Raw genomic sequence first — 25,410 nt, forward strand, 5'->3', positions numbered from 1 at the left:
AAGATATCTGGTCAGCTTTCTTCTAAAATAGCTCACAGTCCAAATGAATGTATTCCTACAATGTTGCTTAAAGGGAATTTCTAGGAATTTTGTCCAAGCGTTGATTCATTGATCTCATTATAGGAATAGTTTTAATTTCAGAACAATAAATTTACAGCATGAGATGAGATATGTGATCATTGACTCAATTATGTCATAATTTTTTAAACTATAGATGATGCATGTTTTTTTAAAAAGGCTCACCTCTACAACACCAATCCATTCAAAACACAAATACTAATAATCAAAAAAGATCAATTTTTGAATACATACCCTTTTTGCAAAACCATTTGTCAAAGAGTTAAAAGAAATGTGCAATCTCCACTTTATAATAAAGACTCAGTTATCGAACAACATAATTACCTAATAACCCTTATAATTGGACTTTGTTTTCTCATTTGTTTTCATCATGTGCTGCCCATTATGAACCATTCAACGTAGCACATCCCATATTATGATGTGTGTTATATATGGAGCCCAAGGACTTTGGGTTGGACTAGGCCAATTTTAGGACAGGGCATTTCAAAATTGAATTCATGTTTGTAGAGAGTTGCATGAATAACATTTTAACTTTGGGGGTTTGTTGATTCTTCTTGAGTTCTTTCCGTGAAGACAGGTCCAACTCATAGTGTCATAAATCTCCAAAGTGTGTTGGACAAAGATGAACTCCAGCACTTTAGCTGGAACAGGAATGAAACGCTGTCTTATTGCTACTAAACTGATCCATGCCAGCTATCCAGCCAACTGAACAAACCAGCCCCTACCAAGGAATTCAGCTGCTGTGGCAACGTACATTTTAATATGCAAGTTGTAACTTGGAGCTACAGAAAGTCATGGTGGAGACGCCTATTTCTGCTCATCACACAGTTGATGAAGAATCTCTTCTGCTCTTATCACCTGCCATTGTTGAAACATTGAAAGGATTTCTATTTTGATACTCAACCTTGTTTGACCATGTTCTGAACGTGGCTTCTTTCAACATTAAGTCCTGGAGTGGGACTTGAACCCAACACTTAAGCAGAGATGTGTCACAAGACAAGACCTCTTCTATATCAGTTAACCACTCAAAATAGGAGACAATGGCTTAGTGGTATTATTGCTGGACTGTAAACCCAGATAATGTTCTGGGGACCTGGATTTGAATCCCGCCACTATGGATAGAATTAAGAATCTAATGATGATCATGAATCAATTGCCGATTGTCAGAAAAACCCATACATTTCACTAATGTTCTTTAGGGAAGGAAACTGCCATCCTTACCTGGTCTGGCCTATATGCGACTCTAGATTCATAGCAATGTGGTTGACTCTTAACTGCCCTATGGGCAATAAATGCTTCATAGCCATCAATGTCCTCATCCCTTGAATGAAGAAAGAAAAATAATAAATACAATCAGTCGGATCTTCCTTTCCATTTACTCCCCATGAAAAGAAAGATTAATTGAGACATAGGCCTATTTAACAGCACCCATTTGCACTTGACACTCAATGTTAAAGTCACCCCTGTCGTAAAATCAGATTTACCCAACTACCTTGTTGAAACTTGCCTCTTAGGTCTGGAAGAAAGGTAAATACCATTAAATTTATTTAAAGAAAATGAAGGCATTATCCCAGTGTTCTTAAAACAAGACCATCAAATGCCAATTAGTCATTTTTTTGTTGATGTGGTCAATGCTGCTATGTTTGCCTAAGTAATAGGAGTCATTGTACTTCAGAAATACATTGGGTGTGAAACACTTTTTGTGTTGCTTCATAAGGTCATGATTGGCTATTTTCTGAACAAAGCCTGTAACTCTTTCTCAAACTAACTTAGAAAATAACTTGGATGGTGTGTAAATGCCATTGCCTGTTTTGCACTTTTGACCCGTAAATGTAAACCTGAACGAGTCATTATTACATATAACGTTGTTGCATTGGACTCTGTTTGGTGGAGTTTACAACTGTTTTCACCCACCAGTTGGAGCACCAGAGAGAACCCCAATCAGTTTCATGAGGAGAGCTGAAACTTTATTGCTGGAACAGCACAGCAGGTCAGGCAGCATCTAGGGAACAGAAGATTCGACGTTTCGGGCACATGCCCTTCTTCAGGAATGAGGAGACCCAATCAAAACAGTTGGGCTCTTCAAAGAATTAATTGGCCATTGTCAGATCTTCTAAACAATTGAAGCCCTCATGACAGAGGTCCCACTCCTGAGAGCTTAATCCGAGGCTGGCAGACTCACCACCAGAGGGGGTGATAGCTGGTGGCAGAATGGTATCCTCATTGATGTCTCTAGTTCTCCTTCAGCTTCTGTCAAAGATCATGTATTGAGTCTTCCCTGCTTTCCATAGTTTCAATACCTTTAAATAAAGTAAATTCTAGTGAAGCCAGTCACATTTCCTAGTGGGAAGGAGGTCTGATTAGATCAGTTTGATTTTCCGGTAAACTTTATTTGCTCACTCCAGGACTTGAATCCCAAAATATGAGACAAAAGATGACACACAGCTTAAATTTACTCAGCAAGTCCATGAGCTCCCCATCAGTGTTACTAGAATAGAAGGCCAGCAGCAAAGAAAATATATTGCTAATATTTAGCACTGACATCCAAAGCCACATTTGCTGAACTGTAGGCTATTTTTGTTGCTCTTAATCAATATTTTACCCTGTGTTAGTTTAAGATGGGCTTTGTTGGCAGCCTTTATTGGTGCATTTAATTAACCCGTTATGATCTTATATCTATTTTTAATCATTGATCTTATGCACACAGATCTGTAAAAATAATCTAATCAATATCACAATGTTCTAACATTTTGTATACACTCTGGTACAAAGCTCTCTCTGTTCCTGGGATCCTTATAAAATCAAACTCAGCTAAAGTTGTAATGCTTAATAGCAATGGTTCACCAACATAATATTTAATTAATCATTTACAAAATATGTATCTCAGGGTGGAGTCCAGTTTAGAAAGTTTAATGAATTAATTGTTGTCCAGTGATAAGGTGAAGTTGATAAAATTATGTCCATGATATTTCTGCCAACACCTCCATGTTTATTCTCTTCTATGCCGACCAGTCCAATGTTCAGTCTGTCTTTCTGTTTAGGACACTGACCTTCATGCAACTAGTCACTGAAAAAGTCACATCTTGTTCTTATATCTGTCTTTACTGATCTGAAAGCAGTCATGAAACATGATCCTGTCTAGTTTCCCAGCTCTAAGCTGCATCACAAATTAGCCTTTACCTGGTTGTCCCTTCTATATTAAGTATACAAGTAACATGTTCCTGCTCCAGGCTTAGTTTTCACTGGCAAGCTCTAATATACTGCTCTTGGTTCTGAAGTGGGAGATGGCACAGGGCAGGGTGACACTAGACACACGGACACACAAGATAGCCGCTGAGCTATAAGTTGGCCATTTGACATGCAAGATGGTCTCTGGACCACAATATGGAGAGAGACAGCAAAGCAAACACAGATACTGCCTGGGGCCACCAGAATACCAGCACAATGCACTCACAACCTAAATGAATAGTTTAAGGCGGGTGGGGGAGAGAATACACGAGTAGCGTATACTGCCCACCAAAGTGTATGGGTCCAGCCAACAGCTTTTATAGAAATGCTAACAGCTTGATACGGACTCAATGCAAAATGCCAGGGCTGCAGTAATCATCCTTCTCAGGAAGAGCGATTAGCGCCCATTACTACAGCAATGGGACTTCCACACAGACGCTGAACTTGACAATGTCTGCGCTGAAACTGACAACGACCGTGCTGAAATTAACAAAGGCTGCGCTGGAACTGACAATGACTGCATCGAAACTATCAATGATTCTGCAATGATTACAGTAAACAAACTATATTACAAAGACAATAACCTCATCACTGACCTATTATGTTCCAAAATGTATAACAGTATCTTGACATGTGTTCCGGGTCGAGAGAAGAATCACAGCTGACCACTGTGCTGTTGGTGTCTTTCTCTCCCCGGAGCTCCGGGATTTCCTTGTACAATAAACTCTGTCATTGAACCCTGACTCTGAGGCTGGTGACTTTCTCCACAACAATTGGAACTGTGAGCAGGGTTCTTATTACTGGTGCCCTGGTCAAAGGCCATGATCGGGGAGCCGGGTTAAGAGCCAATTTGTACCTGCAAATGGTACACAGCCCGGTCTGTGTCCTCAGACCAGGCTGAGGACACAGTTTAAAAGGTATACCGATTGTAATGTCTAACTTGCTACAGTACTGAGTTTAAAAAGTTAGGTGCATGTCTGTGGAGAATAAGTGTTTAACTGTATTAATTGTTGTAAGAACCTGCTGCTTGTACTGAAACAGCCAGAGGACAAGGTAGTGCCTGTCTCAAAAATCCTGTCCTAAATCGATTGTTAAGAGGGGTAGCCCCCCACATGAAGGTTGGGATTTGAAGTGGGAATTGAGGCGCCAAGGGCACTAGGAGTTGTGAAGCACAAGTGGCAAAGTCAGGTAACATTGGACTCTGTAGGGGCGGACAACGTAGAGTCCAGTTAGAGTTTAAGTTAAAAGTTGGATTCTGTTTGTACTTGTAATTTCCAGTGTGGTGAGGAAGAGGAGCTGATCACTCTGACCAAGACCCAAACCTCAGTGGACGGTACGTTACCAAGGTGGGGAGCGAGTCCCACCAGCAGAGAGCACACTGGGCTAGAGGTAGGATTCTGGACCTATCAGGATGCATTGGGTCAGAAGAGATGGCTGGGAGTGTAGAGGAGTCCTGGTAGAGAGCTCGCCCCATTGAGCCAGCATTCCCAGCCGACCAGTAGATACCAACTAGTAGTGGTGGCCAGGAGGGTCGAGAAGTCCCACCGGTAGAGAGCACACCTTGCTAGGAGGCTGCTACAGCTGTATGGATGGTTCTGGGACAGTATTATTCGTCAGAGGGTGGAGAAGTCCCCACTATTCGGGGGTATACAATCTGTTAAATGGCAGATCAAAGCTTTAAGGGGAATACTGTAGGTTCCCTTATTGAGAAATACTAGGCAGACAGACAGGGGTTGACAGACCAAATGAAGAAAAGTGGTTGGGACCCATCGCAGACATTAGCATGACAGAGAGAGTGGATAGATAAACAGAAATGGAATAAAACTAAAAAGATAGGGGTAATGTTAGTGTACCAATTAGCAGGCCTAATTGAACAAGTGAGTGCTTCCACGAGATGGAGAAAGGGCCAGGAACAGGTTAAAGAGCTGGAGGACAGAATACAAGAGTTGGAGCAGGAGCTAAGGAAAGTGTACAAAAATTCAAACATGGATTCGCTTCTTCCTTACGAGACCACCTAGCAGGAACCAACTGCTCCCTCTGTTGGACTAACCATTCAAGAGTATAACTTTGCGCCAGTTACTAGAGGAGGAACAGATTTACAGCCCAAAGTGAATTATAAACCCTTCATCCTGGGGAAAGGCTGCAAATTATGGCCTCCATGGGCAAATTACAGCCCCAGAGCATAAACTCCAGGTTCTGGGAAGAACTTTTAAAGTGTATGGGTAGAGCACCAACTACATCTGAGAGACATAACACCAGCTGGTCCGGGCAGCTTGCCCAGTGGACAGGTGGAGACAGATAGCTGGTGGACCCGATGCCATAGCAGCCTGAGATTTTAGGGGAGGACGGTGGACACATGCTGTCGAGATAGATGCCCAGCAGGCCCCCTTCGCCAATTTTAAAGAGGAAACCCAGAGGGTGCTAGGAAATGCTCCTACGAACTGGAGCAAGACCACGGCCACTAAGCAACTTAAAGGGGAAGGAGCCTCTGAGTATGAGAAATGCTTATTTAGGGTCTATCAGGAATGCTCAGGGCAAGCAAACCCAGATCGGGGGAACCGGGCATTCATCCAAGCTTTTAGAATTGGGCTCTCTAGCGCTCACCAATCCATCCTGAAAATGGGAGTAATAATCTCCCAGGATTTTGATGATCTCGTTGAGTCGGCTAAGAGGGAGCAAGAGCCAGAAGCTCCTACGACAAAGGCAAGACCTGACAAAGCAGCCAATTGGAATGGAGGTGACAGGAGAATAAAACAATCCTGCCACAATTGTGGCCAACAGGGATACTTTGAGAGAGAGTGTAGAGCCCCATGACCGGGAAATAGAGTAGGGAACAATATAAAATACTGCAGCCACTGCAACAGAACAGGACACACAGAAGCTGTGTACTGAGAAAAGCATGGGGCACCCCCAAACACCACCCGGGACACTGCGGAACCGAGGGGAGCCTGAGGTCAGCAGAGCTGACAACCAGCTGCCCCCATTCGTGAGGGCAAGGGAGAGGAGAGAATTTACATACCCGCAGGAATAGGAGGGAGGAAACACAGGAGTGTTGGAGGGAGGTGAGGGGGGAGGTGTGGGTGCAAGTCTTGCACCTCCTGCGGTTGCAGGGGAAGGTGCCGGGAGTGGAGGTTGGGTTGGTGGGGGGTGTGGATCTGACGAGGGAGTCACGGAGGGAGTGGTCTTTATGGAATGCTGATAGGGGAGGGGAGGGAAATATATCCTTAGTGGTGGGGTCCGTTTGGAGGTGGCGGAAATGACGGCGGATGATGCGCTGTACATGGAGATTGGTGGGGTGGTAGGTGAGAACCAGTGGGGTTCTGTCCTGGTGGCGGTTGGAGGGGCGGGGCTCAAGGGCGGAGGAGCGGGAAGTGGAAGAGATGCGGTGGAGGGCCTCGTCGACCACGTCGGGGGGGAAATTGCGGTCCTTGAAGAAGGAGGCCATCTGGGTTGTGTGTTTTTGGAACTGGTCCTCCTGGGAACAGATGCGGTGGAGTCGAAGGAATTGGGAGAATGGGATGGCGTTTTTACAGGGGGCAGGATGGGAGGAGGTGTAGTCCAGGTAGCTGTGGGAGTCGGTCGGTTTGTACTAGATGTCCGTGTTGATTCGGTCGCCTGAGATAGAAATAGAAAGGTCGAGGAAGGGGAGGGAGGAATCTGAGACTGTCCAGGTGAATTTGAGGTCGGGGTGGAAGGTGTTGGTGAAGTGGATGAACTGTTCAACCTCCTCGTGGGAGCACGAGGCGGCGCCGATACAGTCATCGATGTAGCGGAGGAAAAGGTGGGGGGTGGGGCCAGTGTAGTTGCGGAAGATGGATTGTTCCACATATCCTATGAAGAGGCAGGCATAGCTGGGGCCCATGCAGGTGCCCATGGCTACTCCTTTCGTTTGGAGGAAGTGGGAGGATTGAAATTGACCAACCAACCCAACCACCCTGTGGCTCAACATTTCAATTCCCCCTCCCACTCCACCAAGGATATGCAGGTCTTTGGACTCCTCCATCGCCAGACCACAACAAACCGACGGTTGGAGGAAGAGCGCCTCATCTTCCGCCTAGGAACCCTCCAACCACAAGGAATGAATTTGGATTTCACCAGTTTCCTCATTCCCCTCCCCCCACCTTGTCTCAGTCAAATCCATCGAATTCAGCACCGCCTTCCTAACCTGCAATCTTCTTCCCGACCTCTCCGCCCCCACCCCAGTCTGACCTATCACCCTCATCTTGACCTCTTTCCACCTATCACATTTCCGACGCCCCTCCCCCAAGTCCCTCCTCCCTACCTTTTATCTTAGCCTGCTGGACAAACTTTCCTCATTCCTGAAGAAGGGCTTATGCCCGAAACGTCGATTCTCCTGTTCCCTGGATGCTGCCTGACTTGCTGCGCTTTTCCAGCAACACATTTTCAGTTCTGATCTCCAGCATCTGCAGACCTCACTTTCTCCATGAAGACTGTCTGCCAATTACTTGGCATTAGACAAAAATTTCACATTCCCTATCACCCCCAGAGCTCAGGGATGGTAGAGAGAATGAATAGAACACTCAAAAATACTTTAGCTAAGGCTATGCAAAGCTCAGGCAGAACATGGGCTGAAATGCTGCCAACATTACTAATGAGATTAAGAGCCACCACAAATCAGGCAACCGGGCTAACACCTTTTGAATTAATGACCGGGCGAGAAATGGAATTTCCAGAGACAATAATCACAGGTGGCACCGATGTGGGTCCATTAAAAGACAAAATTTGGTGGTATGTAATGGAATTAAGCACCCAATTGAAAGGGATGCGAAAATCTGTAATTAACAAACAGGACAAAAAGGACAAAGGAGGGGAACTTGAAATCCTCCCTGAGGTCCCAGCAGCAGGAAGCTGTGTCCTGGTGTGAGCACTGCCCGACAAACCAGGCTTTGCCCCAAAATGGAATGGGCCATACGACGCGGTAATAAGTGGGGACACCTGGGCCTGCACAGATATTAAGGAAAAGGCACATGGAAGCACTGGACCCAACTAAAACCATGAAAGACTCCTATAACCAAAGTAATGTCATTGACAATTCCCCAGGTGCAGACAGGAACGGCAGACAAGACGATCATCCCGGGGAGGAGGGTGGGGGCGGGGTCGATGGGGGGAATACCGAAAACATAACAGAACAAACCACACAGAGGCACGACTGCACCTCCTGACGAAAACAAAGACTTTGACTGATAACTTTATTTAACTGCAAAACATAAAAACCTCTATGTATTTCACTGTATTTAAGTGCTGCAACTGTCAGGAGCATCTTAGGATTTGAGGATAACCTCTTCTATAAAACCCACGTAAGCTTGACTGGGAACCGAACTGTCTGCTACCCACTGGCGTGATCAGTAGAATCCCTATTTGTGGCCACCCTGATGTTTACCCATCACGACCGTGGGAGCGCCGTGTAAGGGGCAGATAGGAAAATATAAATGGGGACTCCAGGGTAGATGTGTGCAGTTAGTAAGGTTAGCTGGCCCATGGGGCCAGGCCCCTAGGCTAGGGAAGAGAAGACCCATCTAAAACCCAGTAATTACCTACTCTGTTTCACAGGGCAGGGATGGGGATGCTTTCATGCCCTGGTTCCCAAAATGGAGTCATGCGTCCAGACTCAGTGCACTCATCAGCATTGTACAGTCACCAGGGGACAGTTTACCCGCACCTGCAGTGAGCAGGCATGCTCGAATGTGACCGCGGGCAGACAATTCATATGTGACCAGTGCATTGGCACCCATGCCAGCTCCGCCACATAGTTGTACCTGTTCGATATTTACCAGCTTGGGGTACACCCGGGGGATCATGGGTGACAGGGACGTACTGACAGACGGAAGGTCAGGACAATGTATGTTTCCAAGCGGCGAAGGGATTTGTTTTTCTATTTAAGGGGACTTATGCAACAGACACCCCAGACCTCCCAAAATTGTTCACAGCAGGGACAATTGCATCCCTTACTGTACCATGCCCCAGCGGGGGACATATTTGGAGAAGGATAGTGACCCGCTCCATCAGCCAGGAGTTCTGTGCTGACTGGCAGGCCCCCACCACTTTGGGGTCATCACTGGGATATGGATTCTTGGGATCTCTATCTTTGGGGGGGCACTGCAGGGGTTGTCAGTGCTAAAAACCAAAATTACCTTGTATGTGGCCTGACTATCTTAGGCAGTAATACCTCAAAAGCTCTGGAACCAATTAACAGAGAGTTGGCTGAACTCAGACTCTACACACAGCAGACATGTTACGCAGTGGATTATCAATTAGCACAGCAAGGGGGAGTTTGTACAATTATTGGTGACAATTGTATCACCCATGTTATTGATGCCTCTTATAACATTACAGAAGCCATCATGAATATCTGAGACCAGCTAGATAATTTTCAACAGGGAGCCACAATTACAGACAGCTGGCTAAATTGGTTAATAGGTAGATCTTGGGGACCGCATTTGGCACACGGGGTAGTTCTCCTCACTGCACTCATGCTAGTATTCTGTGTGGGCCTCAGGTGTTTAAAGCTCTGCTGTAAGGTGCTACTGCCGATAACTGTGCCAGCAGTGAGTGTCACCACAAAAGAGCCCCCAATGAAATTGGCACTCCATTATACCCTCGGGAGGGGGAGTTCCTAGAGATCACCTACCTCTACATGTAAATTGGGTGGTCTGCGGGAGATCTCCTTGACCACAAAGGGGGGAGTCACCTCCTTGACCACAAAGGGGGGAGTGAAATGGGAGATGGCACGGGGCAGGGTGACACTAGACACATGGACACACTAGATGGCCGCTGACACACAGGTTGGCCGCTGGACCACAATATGGAGAGAGACAGCAGAGCAAATACAGACACTGCCTGGGGCCACAATGCACTCACAACCTGGTTGATTAGTTTAAGGTGGGTGGGAGAGAGAATAGACACGAGTAGTGTATACTGCCCGCCGAAGTGTCTGGGTCCAGCCAACAGCTTTGATGGAAATGCTAACTGTTTGATACGGACTCAGTACAAAACGCTGATAGCCAGGGCTGCAGTAATCGTCCATCTCAGGAAGAGCAATTAGTGCCCATTACTACAGCAATGGACTTCCTTGCAGACATTGAAACTGAAATTAACAATGCACTAGAACTGACAATGACTGAACCGAAACGATCAAAGATTCTACAATATTTACAATAAACAAACTATATTACAAAGGCAATAACCTCATCACTGACCTATTATGTTACAAAATGTATAAAAGTATCCTGACATGTGCTCCGGGTTGAGAGAAGACTCGCAGCTGACCACTGTGCTGTTGGTGTCTTTCTCTCCCCGGAGCTCTGGTGTTTCCTTGTACAATAAACTCTGTCATTGAACCCTGACTCTAACTCTGAGGCTGGTGATTTTTCCCCACAACAGTTCCAAAAGATCTATACTTTCAGGACATTGTGATTAAAAGACCAAACTAATGGCTATCTTTCAGATGTTGACATTCCTGCCATATATGGACTTCTTTCAGATTTCCAATCTTTCTCTTTATATCTTTGTTAAATCTCATGGGCTAGTGCACTAGAAGTCAAGCTGTGCTAATCCCAGTGTCGTCACAAAAGTTAATTTCTCTTTATCAAAGTACGCAAAGTCCTAAATTTCTCTGTTTGATAGACTCAGGTTAGCAGAAAATATGCACCAGAATTCTGTACTTAATAAGAACAACTATTTGTAACAAATAAGTAGATTATATCTACAGGTAAACAACAGTGAACTGTTAACATATAACTCTACTAGTTAAAACGCTAAGATCCTCGAAAACCACACTACACAAACATATAAAAACAATGATGCTGTAGATGGAGCTGTATAAAATTCTGGGGAAACAGTTCAAGACACAAGTCCCGATGATTCGATTGAAAAGTTCCTGTGGTTTCCATGGTACATTACTTCTGAGCTCTTCCTTTGAGTTCTTTCACTTCTTCACAGGCGATACATAGTGACTGGTTCACAAATTGTAAAGTCTCTCGTATATTAGTCAAAGCAACAGCTAACAGCTACTGTGGAGGAAAACATTGGCTTTCTATATCTTCAGGTATTTTGCTACAGGGTCAGGCACACAGCACCTCCCCCTTCCAGATGTTTGAGGACTTCTGCCAGTATTGTCCGCAACCACAAGCTGTTCGGCTACCCACGAGTCAGAGTTGTCATCACACTGATGACCTTTGACATCAATGATTTTGAGTGTAAGTTCAAAATTTGAATGTAAATGCAAACCAATCAGCTTGTTGTTGACTGCATCTCACTTTGTACTCTCACCCTGATGCTGTATCATCTTTTTACCTTCCCCCACTTGCAAAGCAGCAATGTAAACATGAGTTTCAGTAGCATGGTTTTTAAAAGTGCTGTAATTCCTTTCACAGTCCTTTGTTGTAAAATGGTCCTTCTCCCAATTCAGTCCTCAATAAAAGATGAAACTAGATAAAAAGAATCATTCTCTATATTCTCAACATAGAGAGTATGAAATTTCACTTTCCAGATTTAGTCAACTATTAATTCCAATCCAGCCTCAAGTCTAAGCTCCAGTCTTCAGAGCCTATTGTTTTGTCACTGAACTTTCATCTTGTTAGAATTTTAGATAACCAGGGTAAATACAAATGGAAAACGAGGGACTTCAAGCGAGCGAAACTTTAACATTAGAGGTAGGTCATTGAACTGTGATGTCAGAAAACACTTCAGATTGAATGATCGTCCTGGATTAGGAGGTTGAGTAATCCTCCTCCTGTACCTCTCTCCCTGTGTTCTTGTGATATTCCAACCAAGATTCATCTGTCTAGCTACAACACCAGAAACATATGATTTAGAACTTGAACTTATTGCTCTTTTTGGCACCTTGCTTTGTGCAAAACGACTCCATATTTGTCACTGTGCTTTAAATTAATTAATTTTATGTGAAGAATGTTTAGATCTTTTTGAAAAAAGTTAACACTTATTTAAGTACCTCAATTACCTCATATCATTATAAAAGATTCAGCGACAATGAAGTACTTTCTTGAAGTGTAGTCACTGTTGTATGGGAGGGAAATGTGGTAGCCATGTTGTGTGCAGTAAGGCTCCATAAATAGCAAGTGACAACATAGTCTGTTTTGAGAGATGTTTATGGAGCACCATTCCTTGCTCCCCTGCTATTCCTTTAAATTCAATGGAACAATTAACATTACATTTGAGAGGGCAAATAAGGTCTCAGTTTAACATTCTCCAAAACCCTGCACCTTTGACAATACAGTGTTTCCTCAGTACTGCACTGTGACATTGGTCTCATTTACTTGCTCAAGTCTCTGGAATGAGGTTTGGATCCCCAGTCTTAGAGGTTAGTTTGAATGGTGTAATAAGGCGCCTCATAAATACAAGCAAAAGGCTTTAACAGGTTCCAAAACTGTTGGCAGGTATATTACAACATATTCTAGCTTTGTACAGAATTCGGACTATTCCGGCTTCAAATAGGTTTTACTGTGGATAATGGTTCAAGCAAAGTTCACGAGCTGGTCCCAGAATGAATCCTAAGAATGTAAATCACAGTCAGCAAATACAGTTTGGAGTTTAAAACTTCCTTTTAAGACAAGTTTAAGGCAAATGTCAGGTGAGTCAATAAGAAAATTGGAACAAATGGAATGTACATCTCCTTCTCCTGCAAATTGTAGAGAATTTATATTCAAGGTGCTGGCAGTAGATCAAGTAAATTTTAGTTAATGGAGTGTAGAGATATTAAATACTGATTTTGATATGGCTATAATAGGAGCTTGTTAGATTGGTCATAATAAAAATTCAGTGTATGTGCATTTAACAAGAAATCTTTAGTTAAGTTTTCCATGACATAAAATCATGAGAGGCAAGCAAGCATTTTAGTATAAAACATATTGCGTTCTGCTAATAATCCATGCTTTATGTTCCAATGCCAGTCTTAGGAACATAGACAATTCTGGATGAAAAAAAGACCAGTGTTAATCTAGTACACCGTCTCCAATTCTGGTATTTGCACGCTACAACAATACTGGAATTGTCATTAAAAACTGGCAATCAACTTCATCATTTAGTTTACATTAGACCCAGAGATGCCACAGGGGAATACTGCAGTTGTGGAAAGCATTGAGGACAATGATTCTTAAGTTGCCATCTCTTTAAAGAACTCGACACTAACCACATGACACATTTAAAATCACTAACATTCTACATCCAAAAATGTAATTTTCAGAAAGCAATCCACCTAATTTGGATATATTGTAATCTGGATGTAATTAGTCTTTGCGTAAAACAACATGGAAGATAGTTCATGATTCAGAACTGCTATTCTGAAATCAGATTGAACATTGAATACTACAATGGATTTTTTAATCAATTCTAATCTAGTCAATTATTCCTGTGCTGATGAACACCAAATTCTTTTTGACTTTGTTCACAGGATAGGACCTTAATTGGGAAGGCTGCATTTGTTACCGCCCATCCTAAAGCCTCTCAGGAAGTGAGTAATGAGCTGCCTTATTGAATTGTGGCTGTCAGAATTCTCAGAGTCTGTTAGGGAAAGAATTCCAGGATTTTGACCACATGATATTATGGCACAGTGATATAGCTCCAAGTCAAGATAGTGTGGGTGGTGGAGAAGGGAACTTGTAGGCGGTGTTGTTCGCAAGCACTTGTGGCCCTTGTCCTTCCAGGTTAGTAACATACTTGTAGATGGTGCACACTGCAACCACGCTATTACATTTTCTCTATCACAAAACCTTTTGATGTCTGTGCGAGGTAATGTTTGATTTTATAACTAATTCATCCAAATTCCTAATAAAATTTTGACATAAAATGCTTCTGGAGCATATAAAGAGCTAAGTGCTTTTTACTGATGAGGCAAACTGCTTGAAAAATAAAAACAGATGTTGTTGGAAAAGCTCAACAGGTCTGGCAGCATCTAAGCAGAGAAATCAAAGTTTATGTTTCGGGTTTGGTGACCCTTCCTCAGAACTAGTTCTGAGCTTTTCCAGCAACTTGTGTTTTTGTTTCTGATTTACAGTGTCTGCAGTTCTTTCAGTTTGCATGAGGCATAACTTAAGTATCCTCTAAAATAACAATTTGCATCTCCCACAGAAATCTAATTTGTTAATCATTACCACTGGGAATAAAAAAAGCTTTGCACTTAAACATCTTGCAGAAAACATGAGAAAATGTAAAATATTTAAAAGCAAACGGAAGTCTCAAGGTTTTCCATATGTTGTACCCATAATCCCCAGTTTTAATTTCAGAGATGAGACTGTTTCACGAAAACAGCAAATGGCAAGGACTTTTGGGGGGATATGGGGGCGGTGGTGGGGGGGATGGTGAGGAAGAATGAAGCTGTTACATTTTTGAGTCTTTACCTCAGATAATTTCTGTCATCTTTCATGCCAATGTTTAACGAAGGAGAACTCATCTTTCCTATGAATCAGATATTTGGTAATGTCACCAGTTCGGGGATCAAACAGAAATCCTCATCACTGTGGCCAATGCAGTGGATATGTTTCATAGCCTCACCAGATCTAACAAACACATAAAAGTAAGAGAATAAATATGTAGCTGATTACCTCATGTAAACTAATCCAAGCGGAAAAAACTACAATACTTTACAGGCCCTATCTTACTCCCTTGAATGTAGAAAACTGGAGGCAGAAACCCCACATTACTGACATTAATATTAATCCTAGATGTGAGCAAGTATCTCCTAATACTAACCGTGCAATACATTATTTTGCTATGTTCCTCCAAGAAGCCTCTTGATATTAGAAGAACTGTGGCATTAGTCACATAGTGAGAAAGGTCAACACTCATCACATCCACAATGGTCAAAGACAATCCCCAACTATTCTAATCACATTTTTCATCACTTGGTCCATATCCTTGTATGCCTCATCATCATAAGTGCATATGTAGACACTTCGAGTCATAGAGTCACACAGCACGGACTCCAACCAGTCTATGCTAACTGTAATCCCAAACTAAACTAGTCCCACCTGCCTGCGCTTGGCCCATAACCCTCCAAACACTTCTTACTCATGTATTTATCCAAATGCCTTTTAAACATTGTAACTATCTGTATTCATCACTTCCTCTGGAAGTTCATTCCACACTAGAACCACCCTGTGTAAAAATATTACCCCATGTCTTATTTTAAATCTTCCTCCTCTCACCTTAAAAATATACCCCCCTAGTCTTGAAACTCCCCCATCCTACGGAACAGACTCCTGCCATGCACCTTATCTATACCCATCATGATTTTATAAACCTCTATAACGTTAAGTATGGTGTAAGTTTCTGCCGCTACCACCTTTATGGACATTGAGGTCCAGATTCCCACTAGCCTCTGGGTGAATATGTTTTTCCTCACATTTCCTCTAAATGTCCAGCCCTTTACCTTAAATCTCTGTTCCCTGGTCATTGATCTCTCCATCAAAGGGAAATATTCTCTCAGACTTATCATCGATAGCTTTCAAAGTTTAAGCAGAACAAAATAAGTCAGAACCATGACTTACAAAATCAAACTAAGCTGTCAGTCATGCACATAGTAAACAGACAAAGAATGCTGCTGTAGGAACAGGAGGAGGCCATTCTCCTCCTCCCTTTAGAGGAGATCAAGACCGAGCTTAACTCCATTCACCTGGCTTGCTTTTGAAACTCTTAACACCTATGCTTCACTAAAACTATTGATGTGAAATTTGCAATTCACTCTGTCATGTCCTCTACCAATATAAAGATAGTACAGCACACTGGCAGAGTCCCCACCTTTGAGTCAGGGAGGTCTGGGTTCAAGTCCCACATGCTCCAGATGTGTGTCATAACATCTCTGAACTCCAGTCCCTAAAACTCAAACAAATGCTACATTAAATGTGACTAATGACAGCCTCTTGTCAAATTCAATCATCTCATTTTTAAAAGATGCACCGTTAACAAATAGGTCCATAATGTGGAAGTTGACTCAGTTTTCCTGCCTCACCATACATGATAGCAACAGCAAAACTCAGTGGAGGCAGTGTGTTATTTGTCATCTTCAGTTCTAAAGAAGAATCATAATGGATTGCAGGCTAAACCTGCTGCATTTCTCCAGCAGTTCCTGTTTCTACTTCATATTTTCAGCATACACAGTCTTCTGCCTGGGTCTGAGCAGGTGTCTTGTCTCTGGCAGTTCTCTGAGCGGCAGAGACATGGGGAGTTTCTTCCTTGATCAGCTGTAGAGGAGAGCCAGCGATGTGTTCACCGGATTTTGCTTCTGAGTCCAATCTTGGCAGAGAATGCACTGAGGTAAGAGGGTGCATCCTCTGATGGTTAAGTGGCTTCCTCCTCAGAGCTGAGGGTTTCCAGCACTGGCCTGTTCTGAATGGAAGTTCACCAATTGTTGCTGGCCCCTCAATAAAAGATGGGAGGAAACTATATTGTGTAAAAGGGATAAAAAAAAGTGTGCAGATTCAGACTGAGTGAACATTGGGTGTGAATGAGAGAGCAGCACAGCACAATGAAACTTACTCGGTTGGTTCCCTATTGACGTCTCCCATCCCCACATGTATGGCCGGGCTCTTCTCTGTTCAAATTGAATATTTGCTCCTCAAGAGGGGGGAAGAGCCTTATACCTCCTAGAACCCCCGTTGGTTTTGAGCTAACATTTCCTACAACGTGACAAATGGGAGGGATTGTGTATGATGGTCGTTGATGGAAGTAGTGATGCAAGAACAAGAGAGGTGGTATGCTGTCCCCAGTGAGTGAGTCAGTAGTGCAGAGGGCAGGCTGGATTGGTAATTTGGGCAGATGAAGTGGGTGAGAGCTGTTGAGTGGACATGCTGCATGCAATAGCAAGACGTTTAGTCCAGGAGCCTTGGTGAGAAATGTGTGCAGTGGCAGGGTTAGAGTGAGTGGCAATGGCTGTGTACATGAAGTAGCAGCGAGTAGCTGCTGGCACTTGGCCTTGTGGAGCGCAGATCATTCACGTTCTGTTGTGCTGCTAGGTGTTTCCGTTTAACTCATGACACAACACTGCTCAGGCCCAACATTCCCTCTGAAATGAGCAACTGCTCCCAGTTCAGCAATACCAATACAGTTCTGAGTGTTGACTTCTGGTTTTGGAATTTGCTGCTGTGCAGTATCCTTGGAGCTTCACACAAAAGATAACAATGTTAAGGGTAATGTAGCTCGGGAAGCTATCTCTGTCCAGGCTAATTATGTGCCATGGCTTTGCCTCCTTTGTGATCTGCAGTGAAAAGGCTAGACCTCTACTCACCAAGTCAACCATCAGTACTTCATGGACAGTGACCTGGAGGTAGAGTGCAAGCTTTTGCTTTCTGTACCATGTCCTTGGTGATATAGGGGAAGCAGCACAGTATGAGGGCCGGTTCCTGGCTTGCAGAGTCTGGGGTGATGTGTATTCACACTTTAAAGATGGCATGATATCATAAGCACCTGAGGATCCTGCCAGTGGTCGCACTTCCACCTCTTCTTCTCCATGATTCTAAAAATGACCACCAAAAGACCCAACTGCTTCATTAATGAGATGAAAAGCAGAAGATTGCGTGAAAAAGTCACTCCAGGGCATGATGGACTGGTGCCCCGAATCTCACTCACTCAACTGCAAATGGAAACATTCCACCTAATAATTTTATCCATTTTAGAATATGAAAGCTTTAGAGAGGGTGCAGAGGAGATTTACCAGGATGCTGCCTGGACTGAATGGCATGTCTTATGAAGAAAGGTTGAGGGAGCTAGGGCTTTTCTCATTAGAGTGAAGAAGGATGAGAGGTGACTTGATAGAGGTGTACAAGATGATGAGAGGCATAAATAGAGTGAATAGTCAGAGAAGTTTCCCAGAGCAGAAATGGTTACCACAGGGGATATAATTTTAAGGTGATTGGAGGAAGGTTTAGGGGAGGTGTCAGAGGTCGGTTCTTTACTGAGAGAGTAGTGGGTATGTGGAATACGCTGCCAGCAGTGGTAGTAGAGTCAGATACATGGAGGACATTTAAGCAAATCTTGGATAAGCACATGGAAGATCTTAAATGAAGGGTCTACAAGTTAATTTGGTCTTAGATTAGGATAAAAGGTCGGCACAACATTGAGGGCTGAAGGGCCTGTACTATGCTGTACTGTTCTATGTTCTATGTAGCATGCTAAAAACAAAAAATTGACATTGTTTCAATGACTTAACTTTTGAGTGAGAGATGGTTAGTTACTAATTAGTTGATTTTCTTCTATTGTGCGGATCTATGAACGGGACATTCTGCACAATCCTTCTCAATGTTTGGTCACTTCCAGTGTCTCCCTTACCATTACCCACAAGGCCATGAAAGTTTCCTCAATTGCTAAAGTGCATCTGAAGGTATCTGAGGTTGGTGGAAACACAGGCCTTTTGTCAAAGCATGATGCTGAGGCGGGAGTGTGATGTTCTCAAAAGCTCTTATGATTTAAGTGGTTTTTAGTTTTGTACTCTATTTAATCTGGAGACTTCACAAGAACAAAACAATTTGGGTAACTCATCATTTATAGTTTGTTCACTTCAGTGTTCTTGTAGTCGCCAGAGGACACACTGTGGGTGTGACTTAATGCCTCTCTCGAACGTAAGAACGGAGAGCATTTTATCATTTTTCAATTGGATGTCAAGGGGTGTTTTGTTCAGGAGTACCCACAGAGAGTTGGTGGCTGCTGGAGGAAAGACACCTAGCTGAGGCCTGGACATTAGTCAAACCCTTAGACTCTGAAGAGTGTTAGAAGGAGGAGGTTTTTGAGATATTTGTTGTGGACAGAGGTAGGTGTACAGGGAATGGCAACACTTGTGTTTCCCAATGCCAGCCCTCAACTGGGTGCGGAATACCTTTGAACAAGGAGCATCCCCAGAAGATGACAAGCAATGAACATATGTTTGCTTGTGGTGCTTCCCACCTGGCACTGGCTTATCCGAGACTGGTTTCGTATCAATGGCGGTGAGATGAGGTCCTTAACTGAGCATTAATTGAGTTGGGGATTGGTGTAGCAAGGCAGTCTCTGCACCATGGACCTAATTAGGTTAAAGGCTGCAAAGTTTCAATTGCCGTCCTTCTTCCTGATGAAGCCCCGTCCTCACCTCCAAACTTGTGTTAATGGCAGCACATAAATTACCACCTAATATATCAGCTGAGGTGTTATAACTAATTTTATAAAGGGTATGCATGATTAGCCACAAATACTTTCTCTTTTGCATATGCTTGTAATTTTTATTGTTTTGTTTTGCTAGCAGCAAGGAGGTTTTTTTTAGAAATGTCTAAAATCTATCTCAATTCAGGCTCCAATGAGTCTGGAAGGAATGTCACTCTCCAACATTGATGTGAATAGTTGTTGCCACTACAAGAATTTAACATTAAAATCTTTGCTTACTTGTTTTTCTTGGCAAACTTCCTCAGACTTTATGAGGAATCATCTTAGTTGTGATTTTTTTTGTTGTGCGTGCTATATATGATGTCTGGTTGTTGTTGTTCACCCTGGCTATTTTTAGGGTTTGGAGGCTGTATGGAAAAGCTGACCCAGGAACAGCTCTATGCATTATTTGCTGACATATCACTGTGCTGCTACAATAACAGCAGGCTACAATAGGATTAATTTGTCTTTGCTAGAGTCCCAGATGGAGCAATTGTTCAAATACACTTTAACACTGTTGTTGAGAACATCCCATAGTCTGTACTGTAAGGTTAAATGAGGGCCTTCAAAGGCACTATGTACTACCCAAACAAAGCACAATCTTGAGAGCTCCTTCATTTGGCTTTTGAATGCTCCCGTCACTACCCTGACACCCAGACAAGCCCATAGTCTAAGTCCCATGGGGCTGTGCATTCTTCTCTTAACAATTATGCAAGTCAGAAACAAAAACATGCAAACTTTGGCATTTAAATGAAGCTGAAAGATTTTGTGCACTATTCCACCATTGCTGAACTGATGAAAGATAGAACTTGAAATAATATCAAGCCTTTTGACACAGTATCTTGGGGAAACATCACTGCCCATAAGATATGGCCTGAATGCATGACTACACATGTAACACAAACCCACAAAGTCTGAGTTCTTGTAAAGACAAATGTCTTGAAGCTTTTTAACTTTTGAAGTTTATTAACATTTACAATGTTGTGATGTCTCAGGCTTAGACATAGACTAGGTCCTGTGCTTACTATTACTGTTACATTACATATACACAACTGTTTGACTGAACTGACTATGCTGACTCTGTTACACTGGGCAGAGGATGACTGAAAGCGAGGACCTGTTACACCAGATATTGTGATGTTATGTAACAGTCTGAATGGTCTGGAATCTATGCAAATTCACAATGCCCTTCATCACCTTAGGGTTTCCTAAAGAACTTTGTTTTTGAAGGGTCATCAATGTTGCGACACAGCAAAATGCAGGAGATTATTTTTATTCAGTAAAGTCTCAAAGTGACAAAAGGTTGAGTAGGGGGTGAACAGAGAATTTTAACCATATCCAAGGTAGCATATGGCATCAATAAGTATATACTCATGGCTAGATTGCATTATCAGTAAGTGCAGATGATTGCAGATCACATGGAGCTAGAAATTGGTTACAGAAGAGTCACTGGTTTTTACTCACACGGTTGTAAACTCTCTCTTTTCAAGAAAACCCAGACATCAATCCCCAGTATTGTAACAACCACCTGGCATAACTGTGCAAAACAGCAGTTAGTCAATGGAACAAAACAGAAATTGCTGGAGAAACTCAGCAAGTCTGGCAATATCTGTGGAGAGAAAACAGAGTTAACATTTCTGATCTGAAAGTAGAAGTTCTGATGAAGTATCACCAGATATTGCTAGACATGCTGAGTTTCTCCAGCAACGTCTGCATTTGTTTCAGAGATCCAGCATCTGCAGTTCATTGTTTTATATATCTAACTCTGGCCCTTTCTCCAATCACAACAGCTCCTATGAGTCTCATTTAGGATATTTAGTTTGCTTGATCTGGCATAACTTTCTCACAACCGTTTCGAAGTACCATCTGATAGCCCTTTCAACTTTCTGGGCACAGTTGCAGTTAGGATGGGCAATAAATGTGGGCCAATGTTCATGTCACAATCAGATTGAGAATAAATCAAAGGCACCAGCATAGGAACAACTGTCTATTGATTGGGGGAGATGCAAGGACTGGCTGATGAGGAGAAAACAAACAGAATGGGCACATGTTCACAGCAATTTAAAAGGAGAGGTTCTCTGTTTGAAACATATAAAATTATTTTGACAGTGCAGATAATTAGTGGCTGGTTCAGTTGGCTGGAGAGTTTTGAGTCTGTCTTAGCATCAGCGGCAAGACACTTAGGATTAAGAGGACAATAAATTTCTGCACTCCAGAGCTGTGAATTCTAGGAATTCTCCATCCCAGAAGGCTTACTAGTTGTATGTTTTCAAGATGGATATTGATAGAAATGTTTGGTCACGAAGAAAACAAGGAATGTGGGAAAGGGCATGAAAGTGGAGTTGAGGGAAAAGATTAACCAGAGATTTAGGGCACTGCAGAGCACACTGTTCCTACTCCTATTTCCTCTTATGTTCTTGCAAGCTTTCTCCATCTAAATTAGGGGGGGACGGTGTGATGCATGGACTTAAGCCAAGACAGAAACTGGTAGAATTACTTTTGATGCCTGTTATACAACATGCTCAAAATTCAACTCTTTTGAAATCAACAGAAGTACAAATTTAAAAGGTGTATAAAATGGATAACCACTGCAATTGTATTAGGTTTGTGTCGCCATCCATGGCCAATTTCACTCCCTTCAGCTTGAACGGTATCCTCTTCATGTGTAAAATAAACCTTTTCAGAGGTCTCTCCAAATTTCGACTCCATGTTCTGTCTGGAGCTAATTTTTCTGACCTGTGCCCTGGGGTTAAGAGTCGGGTTCTGCAAAGTATACACTGTTGTGAAATATGAACTCTGATTACAAAATAAGGGTTAGGGTTTTGTAGGATGGACTTTGTGAAACGGATTGTTTATTACACTGCTTACCATGGGTAATGGGTAAGATTCTGTGAGACAAGCATTACTGTGAAATGAAAGATTAATCTCCAAAGTATGTTGCAGATTATAATAGGTTATATTGGCTAAATTGTACATGATCTGTTAAAAGCAAGAATGTGTCCTCCCATTTAGTGAGTTTGGTGATTGAGGTTATTTATTCAGGCAGAAGTGTGACATGTAGTCATCTCACTTCCTGATGCTGGCTCCCTCGAAGAGACATCGAATTCTTTTGGATGAAGAATCCAAATCCCCAACCCTCTTCCACCCCCTCTTTGCAGGGTTCCCTGTGGCAAGTTTCTCCCACTGTTGGTTAAACACCAGCAGCACAAGACCATTCAGTGGGTATTCATTGCTCAGGCAGAGGTGAGAAAGTGGCAAGGTTCCCACCATAATTAAATGCCTCCCAACTTGTTACTGGGGCAGGGTGGATATTAAGTGTATACGTAGTTCCTCCTATTTACACTAGGAAGATCCCACCTGCACCCCACTGTGCTTTCTTACTCCAGCTGTTTCTTACTCTGCTGTACTGGTAAGCAGAGGGTTAATTGATTCACAGCAAAAATTTTCTAACACCTGCCCTGAAACATTATTACTCAGACCTGCACACTAAAGAAATTCTTTTCCATGCAAAGATTTTGGAGCATTACTGACAAATTTGATTAGTCGTTATAGAGATTCCCTTTAATAACAAGGAATCAACGCACATTTTATTCAAAAACAGCGTGACTGATTGAATACAAAAACAACACCAGTTTACCATTTCCATTTAATTGTCATCTATTTGCTAAGAAAAATTAGTATAATATTTACATAAGTGCCAAAGTGATGGGTGTGGAATAACGGAATGGTTTATCACAAGTGTTGCATGCCACAAATATTATTGATAACAATTCCCCTGGAATTTTATTGGAGATATTTGCCTGTCGAACTACTGTTTTCCTGTTATTAATGCTGACTCAATCTTTTATCTGCAGGGAGTTTGTGTTTTTGAAAATGGCCCTCAAGATAATGGCTATGTTTCCTTTCAGAAAATAACAAAGGTTTACTCAGAAATTGTTAAAGCTAATGCATCAGCAATTTCCTTTCTCTTGTCAGCAGCAATTTAACCAGGTCAAGAATTCCACAGAGATAGTGATTCAAACTTTCTGTTTGGAAAACAAGTGAACCAAACAGCACCAACACATGTTCCTGAAAATGTTTTTTTGGATTATGAGGCCTATTTTACACAAAAAAGAATCCAGTCTTTATAATGAGGCTCCATTCTATATAAAGGTGCCTTTTCCTTATGCTAAAGTCCAATCCATACCATGAGATCCATTCCATACTTTGAGTCCTATTCTGTACAATGAGGGCTTTTCCGTACAGGACATTCATTCCAAGACAATGAGATTCATTCCAATGGGCCTTATTCTGTATAATGAGACCCATTCCATACATGCTATACAATGTGCCTACTCTAAATATGAAACCAATTCCATTGGATTAGGCTCATTTTCTACCCTTTTTGCACCACAATCAAAATCCCATTCCAAAATGGGAAAACTGATTTCTAGAATTCACATTTTAATCTTATTGTCGCTTGAGCCTCTATTTCCTAGTGTTGTAGAAATAAATGATTAAACTTGTCCCCTGTACCTCCTTCTTCTACATATATAATGTATTTTAAAAGTAATATATATAGATAAATGTGCACAGACATTTATTAAATGTAAATTTTATTAAAGTAAATTGTCCAGAATTGGTTTAGAAATATACTGGATGGAAGCTTATAGGGGTCTGAATGATGTGGGTGATGGTGGGATTTGTGGCTGAATTGGACGAGTTGCCATTTAAGAGAGATTATTGCTTGTTAAACAACTTGCCCAATTAATACAAACACAAAAACAAATAACTCATGTGGACCATGCATAGGGTAAATCAACAAGGTCTTTTCTCTGAAGTAGGGGAGTCTAGAACTAGAGGGCATAAGTTTGAGGTGAGGGGGAAAGATATAAAAGGGATCTAAGGGACAACTTTTTCACGCAGAGGGTGGTACGTGAATGGAATGAGCTGCCAGAGGAAGTGGTGGAGGCTGGTACAATTGCAATATTTAAAAGGTATCTGGATAGGTATATGAATAGGAAGGGTTTGAAGGGAAATGGGCAAAGTGCTGGCAAATGGGACTAGATTAGTTTAAGATATCTGGTCAGCTTGGATGAGTTGGACAAATAATATGTTTCCATGCTGTAACTCTCTATGAATCTATGACTCTTTAACTGCAGATGCTGGAAGTCAGCATTCAATTTTTGCCACAATTAATACTCAAAGTCCAAGATGTTGCATATCTTACCAAATGTACCAAACAAGCTCAGCTTGTAGAAATCTCGAGAGGGAAGGCAGAGCAAATACCTGCTGATGTCAGCTCACTTCTTGCTCTGAAGGACCTCCATGTTGCTTCTGACCAAACAGAATTTCAGGCCACAATCCACAAGCATCAATCGCATGCACTCCTCATCCACAAACATTAGCACCTGGTATTTGCCAACCCCTCACAAACACCATGGTACATCTTTGCCCCTTAATGGTAATGACACAGCAGCTCCAAAGCCACACTGTCCGTGCACATCTTTGCAAAATGTTCAGGAAACACAGGCTTGGATCACAGAGTGCACCAGCAACAAATATTGAAAGGCTGCAACTGAGTCACCTTGAGCATAGAGGCAGGCACCTTGCTCACAGATTAGATCAGACAGCATCTCATGGTTGTTAGCTCACTCACTTCGTGACTACCCACATTCTTGCACCATCCATGCCTAGCTTTGCCATGCCATGTCTGTTAGCACTTTAACCAGAGCCAAAGGCTATCAATATGGCTGTTTTGAGGTACTCTTCAACAAAGAGCACACAGATAGGCTGCTTGTTAGGAAGAATCTACCAAGGTACGGTATGGGTACAGCACACCAGATGTCAATCTAACACCTATAGCACATGCCAGCTATGCAGCCTACATACTGCATGTTCTTTTCAGTCAAATGGCCATGTCACAAAGTGGTGGAGGTTAATGCTATGAGTCAGAGAGGATCCATTCACACTTGCTTCAGG

The 25,410-nt window shown here is 42.5% G+C and overlaps 1 long non-coding RNA gene across 1 annotated transcript in view; it reads right to left on the bottom strand.

The window, feature by feature from the left end:
* The window catches only part of LOC148142161 (uncharacterized), a 61,866-nt gene that overhangs the window by 30,729 nt on the left and 5,727 nt on the right, over window positions 1-25,410 (bottom strand). The window contains exon 2 of the long non-coding RNA XR_015752145.1: window positions 14,682-14,840. This is a non-coding gene — a long non-coding RNA (uncharacterized LOC148142161). The remainder of the gene's footprint in view (window positions 1-14,681; window positions 14,841-25,410) is intronic.

This window comes from Chiloscyllium plagiosum, unplaced genomic scaffold (assembly GCF_037043375.1).
Source record: "Chiloscyllium plagiosum isolate Xiang-an unplaced genomic scaffold, Cpla_swu_hap1 HiC_scaffold_30, whole genome shotgun sequence".
NCBI classification, from domain to species: domain Eukaryota; kingdom Metazoa; phylum Chordata; class Chondrichthyes; order Orectolobiformes; family Hemiscylliidae; genus Chiloscyllium; species Chiloscyllium plagiosum.